The sequence below is a fragment of the Peromyscus leucopus genome, chromosome 3 (genome assembly GCF_004664715.2).
Source record: "Peromyscus leucopus breed LL Stock chromosome 3, UCI_PerLeu_2.1, whole genome shotgun sequence".
NCBI lineage: Eukaryota > Metazoa > Chordata > Mammalia > Rodentia > Cricetidae > Peromyscus > Peromyscus leucopus.
Genome location: NC_051065.1, coordinates 142324420 through 142337068, shown reverse-complemented (window position 1 = coordinate 142337068; position 12649 = coordinate 142324420). Strand labels below are relative to the sequence as shown.

The window sequence follows — 12649 nt, the reverse complement described above, 5'->3', positions numbered from 1 at the left end:
TCTAATAAATAAAGCTTACTTGGAGATCAGAGGAAAAAGCCAGCCACTATATTAAACATAGAAGTCAGGCAATGGTAGAACATGCCTTTAATCCTAGCATTCAGGATGCAGAGATTCATCTGGGTCTCTGTGAGGTCAAGGCCACACTGGGAACAGAGTCAGACATGGTAGTATACACCTTTATTCCCAGCACTAGTTAACCATAGAGATCTGGAGGTCTGTACACACAGACAGAAAGTGATAGAGCTGGACAGAAAGAGAAAGTGATGTAGCTAGGTGGAGAGAGGAACTGAGATGTCAGGGTACAGAAAGGATATAGGCGTGGGTATACAGGAAGTGGCTCTGAGGATTTCTAGTGGTAAGAACGTGACTGGCTTCTTTCTGCTTCTCTGATCTCTCAATTTTTACCCCAATATCTGGCAACCCAACGTTTGTGGTACATATTCATGAAAAAGCCGCTTTCCCATGTGTAAATGTAACCAAACGTCTTTTAAATAAGAAACACAGAATCAATGTAAAAGAGAAAGTCAAGAGGTCAGAGCTCAGAGCTAAAATCTCACCCTTCCTCCTGCCGTGCTCCTAGCTCCCCGAAAGAGACCTATTTCCTGTGTGTCTGTATTTAAATAGTCTTTCTGTTCTGCCTTCTCATTGGTTTTAAACCCAAACACATGACTTCCTCGTCACTGCCTGTAAGTACAGCCCTCTAGGTCTTAAAGGTGTATGTCTCCAATGCTGGCTATATCCCTGAACACACAGAGATCTATGGGATTAAAGGCGTGTGCCACCACCGCCACGCTCTTTCTATGGCTCTAATAGCTCTGACCCCTGGGCAACTTTATTAACATACAATTAAAATCACATTTCAGTACAAATAGAATACCACCAAACCCATGGCCTTACAGGCCCACAGCTTGATGGAGTCTCCATCCCATGTGGGCTGAAGTCTTTTTGACTTCTCTCCTGGTAGGTTGTGAGCTCATCTTGGACTGCTACCACACTAGGTAGCTGCTTTGAAACTCTCTTGGACTTCTACTGTTCTTCACAGTTGCCAGACTTGTTGAGTAAGTTAAGATATCTTAAAGGAAGAAATTAGTTAAAAGAGAAAAATTTCCCACATTCAAAAAATGGGAAACATTTTTACAATGGAGGAAATTTAGGCAGTCTAAAAATGGAACAATTAAATGAGAGGATAATTAATGTTGATGGGATTTACATAATGTCAATTATGAATATTTTTTTGTTAATTTCTGTTTTAGCATTAAAAAGGTTGATTAATTTGAGTGCCAAGATGAATGTTTTAGAAAAACTTGTTAAAACAAATCATAGAGAAATTCAGACCCATACAGAAGAATTTAAAGGTGAACCTATCTCAGCATTGAATTATACAGTTACAGAGAAACAGCCTAAGATTTTCAAACAACCAACCTTAATCTATCTAGTAACCTTACAGTAATTGCCAAATGCTCAAGGCTGTATATGAGCTAACTGGACTCCATGAGAAATGTTAGATTTGAGGAGAGTTAAAGAAGATATTGTCTCATATAGTGTTCATTCTCCATTTGTAAAGCAGATATTAAACTCATGGTCAACTTGTAATAGAATTATTCCCTAGGACAGGAAAGATTTGGTTACAGCTGTCCTAGAGGCCAGTCCACAGTTATAGTGGAGAACCTGGTAGAAAGAGGAGGCTAAGACTATAGAACAATGATGTAGAGCTAGAGGTATGGAAACTTCCCAAGATCAACTTCTTGGAGAAGGTGATTATGCTGATATACAAAGACAATCTTTATATGATGACCACACCCTAATACTATGCCCAATGGCAGCCATGAATGCTTGGAACAGAACTGAAGAAATAGGAAAGAAAACTGAGTCATTTACAAAAGTTTTATAGGGCCCAAAAGAAACCTTCACAGATGTAGATGTAACCAACCATCTTATTAAATAAGAAACACAGAACCAATGCAAAGAAGAAAGCCAAGAGGTCAGAGCTAAGAGCTAAAACCTTACCCTTCCTCCTGCAGTGGTCCTACCTCTCTGAACCAGAGCTACTTCCTGTGTGTCTGTCTTTTTATAGTGTTTCTGTTCTGCCTTCTCATTCATTGTAAACCCAACCACATGACCGCCTCGTCATGGCCTGTCTGTATAGACCTCCAGGTTTTCTATGATTGGTATTGAGATTAAAGGCATGTGTATTCAATACTGGCTGTATCCCTGAACACACAGAGACTTACCTAGCTCTGCCTACCAAGTGCTGGGATTACAAGCATACGCCACCACTGCCCTGCTTTCCTATGGCTTGTTAATAGCTCTGACCCCCAGGCAACTTTATTTATTAACATACAAATAACATTTTAATACAAATAAAATATCACCATATTTCCCCTTTTCTATTTTAATAGAAAGAAAAAAAGAAAAAGTTATAACTAACATAAGAAAATCTATATACAAAAGTACAATAACTACGTACAATATATACAAGTAATAAATACCTAAACAATGCCTAGTTCATTTGTATTTGACAAATTCAGAGAAAATAATTCCATTATCTATCCTATTTTGGTAAGTACAAAGTGTATCTAATTCACTTTCTATCCTAATTAATCTTCAACTATAACTAACTAATCTTCAACTCCCTCAGAGACCCAAGAAGGAAATAATATTAGCTAACAAAAATAAAAACAGGAAGTACATTCAAGCAACTTCCAAAAAATTGTGAGTTGACAGAAACAACCAGCTGCCTGGACAGTCATCTGAGGTTTCTCCACAGTGTTGGGGCATCATCTTCAGCCTATAGGCTTAGTGTATCTGACAGATTCATTTGTGAAGTAGAATGTACACAAGGTCAACAGTTCAACCTCACATTGGGTGAGAGCAGTCCATGTGCCAGAAACACCTGAATTCCACTAGTGTCATGTCATGATTCAGGATTTTAAATTCTGGAAATTGTTGATGTTTTTTGAATTCAGCTGTCCATTCTTCTTGTCTATGTGTGTATGTGGCTTCATCTCAGCATCCCGTTCTTCTCCACATCCCTCTATTAAATGCCATTCTACTATTGAGAGGCGTGAGCTTAATTACTCTTCAAGAATAACTGTTTCAGCTGCTGTCCCATTGCACATCAGAAGCCATCGGCCCACTGCCTATTAAGCTGCCTTCGAAGAAAAGGGCACTGTACTTTTTTTGGATTGCAAAGGCCACTTCAGGGATGGAGCCATATTGTCCGGGCCTCAGAAGATGCCTTTTGATAAAGCCATAACCACACTTGTTTTGGCAAGAATTAGTAGTCCTTTGTTTCGTGTCCTGTCTGTCCTGTTTGTCAGCAGTTGATTCGAGGATACTTTGTTGTCCAGTGGCTAACTTTTGCCACAATGAAAGTTAACTCCAATTGCAATTTTTTTCAATGCCCATGCTTTCTCTGAAGTAGATTGGTACTGCCAGGAGCCGACATGTCTCATAGTCATGACAAAAAAGAAAAATTTTCTAAGTTATTAAAACATTTTAAATGCTATGTTCTGTAGATCTCTGAAGGGTTTGAAGATAACCTGTCTATCTAAAATATATCTATTCAATCTTGAAAACATACCTAATATGACTACAAGTTCTATTATAATGCCTAACTACTAACTTTCATTTCTTTATATTCTAATAGTTGGTAATAACAACATTCAAGGATCAGAAAATTGTATTACATTGTTAAATGAAGGGTATAAGTACAATTAGAAATATGTATATAACATTTCTAACAATATTAATTTCAATATATATAATTTGTATACAATATAAAACAATCCAATCCAATGTAAAGTATTTACATTTTTCTTTTCTTTTTTTTAAAGAAGAACCTTAAATCTAATCTCCTTTGCTTAGCCTTTTTCCTAACCCTTGACAACAACTTGTAAAAAACCCCCCTAATCCATAAAAATTATCCCAGACCCAAAACCCATTAAAAGACCAAAAAAAAAAAAAAAAAAAATTCCACCCACTCCACACCACCTCTTTGGGAGTGTGGGCATCGTATTCTTGAAATTGCTTCCTGCTGGGTATGGGCAAAGTTATCTTTATCCTGAAAAGAAAAAATTTAGGTTAATTGTCAAATTCTAGGAAAGGTAACTATATCCTTCATTATCCAGTCTGTGTATAATGCCAATTTTCAGGGTTTATCTCAAATCCTTATTCAAGTAGTCTTTGAGACTGGATCATCTCAGCTAGTTCTCTCAAAATTGCTCTGAGCACTTTGTAGTTCAAAGCTGATCTGTAGATGATGTTTGTCAGCTTAGTGATTTTATTGTCCACGTGGAATTGTTGTTGTTGTGGGTCCCCATATTCTTCCTGGAGACTTCAGTTGATGTTAGGCCTGGCCGTGATTTCCTGCAGAAAACTGATAAGAGACTCGAACACAAAGACATATATATGCAGCTAATAGAAGCCTTTTTTCTTTTTAGAATTAGTACGCTATATGACCATTCATATCTTAACAAAGTTTAAAATGTATATATATATATATTAATCTTATAAATTTTGATATAAAATTCATACTTTAAGAAAATTTTAAAGAATCAGAATAGAATCAATGAGTTGAGATTAGTAATAGAATTGTCCCTTAATTAATTTGGCTTTTCTCCTGTCCCATAACAGAAGATAGCTCTTTTCTTCTGGCATGATACAGGGAGTTTGCATTTTCCTCTTAACAACGTGCTTGAGTTTAAAGAAGGAGAGAGCCATTCTCCAACTCCAAAGTCAGCTTTAAATTTTAGTTGAACTGGCACTATTAGAAGATCAATATTGTTAAATCTTTAAAGAAAAACAGAAACAAACATTTAGGAAGACATAAAATTTTTTAGATGATATATACCCATATGCCATTTCATTCTGTTTCTTGGGATAGATGATTTGTCCCTTTTCTTCAGTTGTCTCATTTGTCCAGTGTTCTTCAAATTCCTTAACCTTCATTCTCCTAAAAGACAAAAACAAAAACCTTTCCCCAAGGTTTTTTGGGGATGTTCCTTTTTGGCAAGTTATTATCTGATTAAATGAAAAGGCATGTGTTATTGGTATAAGTTAGTTTAAATTGGATGTCCATGCTAGTTGATGAACTATCACCTCCTCTAATAAAGAGGTCTCTCTTGATCAAATCGAACTTTTGTCAATTTTGATGGTAGCCACAGCTTATCTTCTGTAGAAATAAAAGCAAAACCTCATCCCCAGTGTAACACATATCCTGGTTTCCATTCTGAGGTTAGCACATCCTTAAAGTATATAGGCTGATTTAATTCTGTAGTCTTTTCTATTATCCAGTGTCTCTCTGCAGCTGTTGTTCCTTTCTCATTGGCATTGAGAAAATTCAAAGTTAATAGAGCATTATGTAGTCTATTTCTGGGAGTTTTTGTTACCCCTTTCTGTTTATTTAGCATATCCTTTAGAGTTCTGTTTGATCTTTCTATAACTGCTTGACCTGTAGGATTATGTGGTATACCTGTAATATGCTTTATATTATATAAGCAAAAAACTGTTTCATTTTAACAGTGACATATGATGGAGCATTGTCAGTTTTGATTTGTGCAGGTATACCCATGATGGCCATAACTTCTAGCAAATGAGTGATTACAGAATCAGCTTTTTCAGAACTCAAAACAGTTGCCCATTGAAATCCTGAATAAGTATCAATGGTATGGTGTACATATGTCAATTTTCCAAATTCTGCAAAGTGAAACATGTCCATCTGCCTGATTTTATTCCTCTGAGTACCCTTTGGGTTACATCCTGCTGGTAATGGCATTTGATTGTAGAAGGAACAAGTAGGGCATTTCTTTACTATTGCTTTGGCTTATTGCCAGGTTATGGAAAAATCCTTTTTTTAAACCGTTACTATTGACATGATTTTTTTTTTTTTTGAGACAGGGTTTCTCTGCATAGATTTTCGCCTTTCCTGGAGCTCACTTGGTAGCCCAGGCTGGCCTCGAACTCACAGAGATCCGCCTGGCTCTGCCTCCCGAGTGCTGGGATTAAAGGCGTGCGCCATCACCGCCCAGCTTGACATGATTTTTTTTAATGAAATTCTGAGGCCTCCAGCTCATTTCCTATCAATAATTTATCAATCTCATTGCTAGTGGGCCTGGCAGACCAGTATGGGATCGAATGTGAGTTAAATATAAAGGATGACTCCTTTTCCTGATTGTATCTTGTAATTGAATGAATAGTGAAGTTAATTCTGAAGCATCAGGGATAAATTCTGCAGTCTCAATATGTAATACTACCCTTTCAGCATATTGAGTCAGTTACTGCATTGAGAGGTTCTGAAAAATCCGTTAATACCAACAGAATAGCATTCTATTCTGATTTTTGAACTGAATTATAAGGACTTTGAACCACATTACTTGAATTTTTGGATTGACAACCTGCCTTTCCTTGTTTGTTGGCATCTGTATAAAATGTATGAACTCCAGATATGGTTTTTTTTCTGCACAATTAGAGGCAAGATCCAATCAGCTCTCTTTATAAGATCAATTCTATCGCTTTTGGGATATTTGCTATTAATTTCTCCCAAAAAATTACTCTAAGATTTTTGCCAAGGTTCACTTTCTGTCCATAATTTTTCAATGTCCTCCTTAGTTAAAGGTATGACAATTTCTGCTGGGTCTATTCCTGCTAATTGACAAAGTCTCAATTTTCCTTTCCAAATCAAGTCAGATTTTTTCCACATAAGTTTTTAATTTTTTATTTGGTTTATTTGGTAAAAATATCCATTCCAATATAATATCTTCCCTCTGCATTAATATTCCTGTTGGAGGCCGCCTAGAAGGTAAAATAACCAAAATGCAATCCAGCTTTGGATCAATACGATCTACCTGCCCTTCATGTACTTTCTTTTCTACCAAGGTCAATTCTTTCTCAGCTTCAGGTGATAATTCTTTTGGACTATTTAAATCCTTGTCACCACTAAGGTTTTTAACAAATTATTTAGTTCATCATTTTTTAACACAACAATAGTTCTTAAATGAGAAATGTCTCCAAATAATCTTTGAAAGTCATTAAGAGTCTATAGTCGATCTCTTCTAATTTGCACCTTTTGGGGTCTAATTTTTTGTAGCTCTATTTTATATCCTAAATAATTAATAGAATCTCCTCTTTGTATCTTTTCAGGAGCAATTTGTAATCCCCAGCAAAGCAACATTTTCTTTACTTCTTCAAACATTCTTTCTAAAGTATCTGCATTTGAGTCAGCTAATAAAATATCATCCATATAATGATAAATTATAGATTTAGGAACATTTTTTTGTCATTACATATAGATTTTTATATTTAGAGTGATCCCCCTCAGGCCCCATCAACCCCAATTCTGTGCAAGGCATGAGGTCAAGGCTCTGGCTACCACTCCGTGTCCATCAGGCTCCAGAGGTAGTCGCTGACAAACTTCTGTGAGAGCTGTGCGCTGTTCAGATGGATAGGCAGGGCCACCGTGGGGCCGTGTTGGATGCCTTTGATCGTGCCTGGCTCACATTCGTAATCCCATTCTATTTTACTAATTCGGTGGTAGAGCTGAGCCACATACACTGCTGAAGGGATGGTGATGGTGGTGTCCTCATCCACTTCTCTCTCCTGCTGCTGGAGGTTCGCCTCCATCTCCCAGAGCTCCCAGAGCTCTGTGCTGAGCTGACAGAGCCTGGCCTGCAGACAGGCATCCTCCTTGCTGGCCTTCTGGAGCTCCACTTCCAGCTCCTGGAGCTGTGCCTCCCAGGCGTGTGCATTCCTTCAATTCGAGAAGGCTTTGGGCCACTTCCTCCTCCACAGCCAGGGTCTCTCCTCCATGTCACGGAAGGCCGCCATGACTGCCCGCGCTGGGCCGAACCCAAGCAAATTCATCTCTCCGTGGCCCTGCCCCCTTCCCCCAGGAAATTTTTGATGTACCACTTCCAATGGCTGTTGTACAAAATATCTGCACAGAGTTGGGCTATTCAACATTCCCTGTGGGAGAACCCTCCATTGAAATCTTTTAATCGGTTGAGAATTATTATAAGTAGGCACTGTGAAAGCAAATCTTTCTCTGTCTTTTTCTTGTAAGGGTATTGAAAAGAAACAGTCTTTTAAATGAATAACTATGAGAGGCCATCCTTTTGGTAACAAAGTAGGCAAAGGAATTCCAGATTGTAGAGACCATTGGCTGAATTTTTTAAATTCCTCTAAGGTCTATTACCATTCTCCATTTACCAGATTTCTTTTAAATAACAAATACAGGAGAATTCCAAGGGCTGGTTGAGTCTTCAATATGCTGAGCATTTAACTGTTCTTCTACCAGCTCTCCAAAGCCTGGAGTTTCTCTGTTGTTAAAGGCCATTGCTGAACCCATACAGGCTTGTCTGTTGACCATTTTAAAGGTAGAGCTGTTGGTGTTTTTGGAAGATTATCAGTTGTTGTGCCCTGTTCTTGTATGACATGGGTAGCTGGTGAGCACTCATTAGAATAATATCTTCTAATATTTCTCTCAGAAACATGTACTAGTTTATGATTTGATTCTGAGATTGAAGGGATATTAATCTGAGTATTCCATTGTTGCAATAAGTCTTGACCACAGGTTCATAGCTATGTTAGCCATATATGGTTTTAATTTTCCTTTCTTTCCTCTGGACCTATACATTTGATCCATCTTGCACTCTGTTTCACTCGAGATAATGTCCCAATTTCTTACAGTTGACTGTTCACCTCCTGAAGAGGCCAAGTTGGATGCCAAAATTCTGGTGCAATTATGGTAATGTCTGCACCTGTGTCTACCAGACCAGACAACAAAACACCATTCATTTTTATTGTTCATTTTGGTCTTTGTTCATTAATAGAAGTTTGCCAAAAATTTTTCTTTATGTTTTTTCCTGAATTTCCTATTTTCTCTGTTTCATCATCCCAACCAACATGATTTATTTCAATAAGCATTTGGTTATTTAGTTGCTTTGAGTAGGGGTTTCCTCTACAACTGCAGGAAAGGTTTGAACTGGATTTACTGTGGGGGCCTGCCTGACGCCCCTCTGGGAGTTTCCTGAAGCCAGAGGCAAAGGATTACCCTGTCTGTCCCTTATTTATCTACATTCGTTGGTCCAGTGTTTTCTCTTACCATACCTTCTGCATACTCCAGAAGGAAGGGGCATTCTGTTACCAGTGTTCCTTGAAGAAACATTGTTTCTAGAAATGGCCTGTTTACAGTCCCTTTTCAAATGTTCTTGCTTGCTACATCCAAAACATCTAACATTTCTCAAACCTTTTGAAATTGCTTTTCCTACCCACATATCATTATGGTCATAAGCCTCAACATTAACCGTTTCTCTAATCCAATCTCCCAAAGGTGCAGATCTTGCCTTTAACGGCTTGATTATTCTTTTTCAAATTGCATGCTGCATTTTCGTTCTCAAAGGCTAAAGATTCAATTATTATCTGACTAGCCTCTGAATTCGGAACCATTCTCTGTACTGCTGAAGTCAATCTTTGTAAGAAATCTGTGAAAGATTCTTTTGGGCCTTGCATAACCTTTGTAAATGACTCAGTTTTTTTTTTCCTGGTTCCTCAACTCTGTCCCATGCATTCAAGGCTGCCGTTCGACATAGAACTAGGGTTTTGACATCATATAAACATTGTGTTTGTACTGAAGCATATTGGCCTTCTCCAATAAGCTGATCCTGGAAGACTTGTATTCCTTTATCCATCCATCGTTTTTCTATATTTTTAGCCTCATTGTTGAACCACAGTTTCCACTGGAGATTTTGTTCGTGTTCAAGAACAGCCTGTGCCAAATCCCACCAGGCCTTTGGTAGAATCCTATTACAAGTTGACCAGGTGTTTAACATTTGCTTTACATATGGGGAATGCATGCCATAAGATGCTATTGCCTTCTTAAATCTTCATAAGTCTAACATTCAATTGGAATCCAAGTATTTTATTCATTCTCTTCACCAGGTAGCTGCTGCATGGCTACTGGATAAATTAAGGGTGATTGTGTGAAAACTGGCTTTCTTTCTGTAACCTTATGATCCAATTTTGAAATAACTTCACTGTTAATTTCTTCTGTCTGAATTTGAATTTCTCTATAATTCATTTTTACAGGTTTAACAAATTTTTCTAAGACTTATCCTGGCACTTAAATTGACTATCTTTTTAAATAGTAAAATGAGGATAAGAAAAGTAATAAACTGAATAATTCGATCAATATTAATCTTCTCATATAGTTGTTCCATTGTCAGAGTGCCTAAAATTTCAAACAAAGCCCAATTTTCTTCCAATGTACACATAAAGCCCATTTTTTTAATGTAGAAAAAAAATCTCTTTTAAATAGATATGTTAATTGACTTACCAAGTCTGTGTAGAACAGTAGAAATCCAATGGAATTTCAAAACAGCCACCTGGTGTTTGAGGTGTGAATCTAGAGAGAGAGAGAGAGAGAGAGAGAGAACGAGCAAGAAAGTGTAGCCACTTGAGCCGAGTCAAGCCTTGGCTTTACAGGCAGGGACCCTGTTCGGCAGGGCAGGCCTGAGTTGTTTGTAGCAGTTGCAAGCAGATCCAGCTGTGGGTCAGTCAGACCTGGGCCCGAGCTAGGGAGCCGGGCTGCCCAGGCCTGAAACCGGACCTGCCGCCAAGCCAAGTCAAGTGGTTTTTAATGGATTCTCCCCACGTTGGGTGCCAAATGTAGATGTAACCAACCGTCTTATTAAATAAGAAACACAGAACCAATGCAAAGAAGAAAGCCAAGAGGTCAGAGCTAAGAGCTAAAACCTTACCCTTCCTCCTGCAGTGGTCCTACCTCTCTGAACCAGAGCTACTTCCTGTGTGTCTGTCTTTTTATAGTGTTTCTGTTCTGCCTTCTCATTCATTGTAAACCCAACCACATGACCGCCTCGTCATGGCCTGTCTGTATAGACCTCCAGGTTTTCTATGATTGGTATTGAGATTAAAGGCATGTGTATTCAATACTGGCTGTATCCCTGAACACACAGAGATTTACCTAGCTCTGCCTACCAAGTGCTGGGATTACAAGCATACGCCACCACTGCCCTGCTTTCCTATGGCTTGTTAATAGCTCTGACCCCCAGGCAACTTTATTTATTAACATACAAATAACATTTTAATACAAATAAAGTATCACCATACACAGATTTCATGCAAAGGCTGTCTTCAGCAGTAAATAGAATGATACCAAATTCAGAAGCTAGACATATAATAACTGAATCTCTGGCTTTTGAGCATACTAATGCAGCATGCAAAAGTGTAATTAGGCCATTAAAGCAAGATCAGCACCCTTGGAGGAATGGATTTGAGATACAATTAATATTGAATGTCAGGACCATGATGATACTTGGATAGGAGAGGTGATTTCAAGAGGTCTGAAGAAAAATAATAATGTTATATGCTTTAATTGCAGTGAACAAGGTCACTTAAAAAGGGACTATAAACAGGGCATTCCTAGAAACAATGTTTCTTCAAGGAACAATGGCAACAGAATGCTCCTCCTTTCTGGATTATGCAGAAGGTGTGGTAAAGGCAAACATTGGACTAATGAATGTAGATGAACAAGGCACAGACAAAGTAATCCTTTGCTGTTGCTGTCAGGAAACTCCCTGAGGGACCTATGGCAAATTCAGGTCAGTCCTTTCCTGCTATCATAGAGGAAATCCCTTCTCAGAGCAAATAAACAAATGCCTATTGTAATAAACCATACTGCTTGAGGTGATAGAACAGAAATAGAAGAGAGAACAGAAAACTTAGGAAAAACCATAAAGCAATTTTTTTTGGCAATCTTCTATAAATGAACAAAGACCAAATTTAAAAATATGAATAAAAGACATTCTCTTGGAGGATCTCGTAGACACAGGTCTGGACATAACAATAATTGCACCAGAATCTTGGCATCCAAATTGGCCTCTTCAGGAAGCAAATGTTCAACTGTTAGGAATTAGAACATTATCTAAAGTAGAATAGAGTGCAAGATGCATTGAACCTATAGGGTCAGAAAGACAGAGAAGAAAATTAAAGCCATATATGGCTAATATAGCTATGAATTTAATGGAGCCGTGATCTATTACAATAGAATACTCAGATTCATGTTCCTCCAACCCCAGAAACAAACCGTAAACTAACACATGTTTCTGAGAAAAATATTAGAAAATATTATAAAGAATAGTCACCAGCCATCTACATTGTACAAGAACAGGTCACAATAGCTGCTGATCTTTCAAAGATACCAACAGATAGATCTATCTTTAAAATGGTTGACAGACAAGCATGTATGGGCTCAGCAATGGCCTTTAACAACAGAGCAACTACAGGCCTTAGAACAGCTGATACAAGAGCAATTAAATGCTCAGTATATTGAAGAATGAACCAGTCCTTGGAATTCTCCTGTATTTATTATTAAAAACAAATCTGGTAAGTGGAAAATGGTAACAGACCTAAGAGCAATCAACAAGGTAATTCAGCCAATGGGTTGGAATATGGAATTACTTTGCCTACTCTGCTACCTAAAGGATGGCCTCTTATAGTTATCAATTTAAAAGACTGTTTCTTCTTAATACAGGACTGTTTCTTCTTAATACAGGAAAAAGACAGAGAAAGATTTGCCATCATGGTGCCTACTTATAATAATTCTCAGCCAGTTAAGAGAGCTCAATGGCAC

General features: G+C 37.9%; 1 pseudogene; it reads right to left on the bottom strand.

The window, feature by feature from the left end:
• Nucleotides 1-7368: 7368 nt before the first annotated feature.
• Nucleotides 7369-8204, bottom strand: LOC114701423 (annotated as a pseudogene).
• Between the last annotated feature and the right edge of the window lie 4445 nt (nt 8205-12649).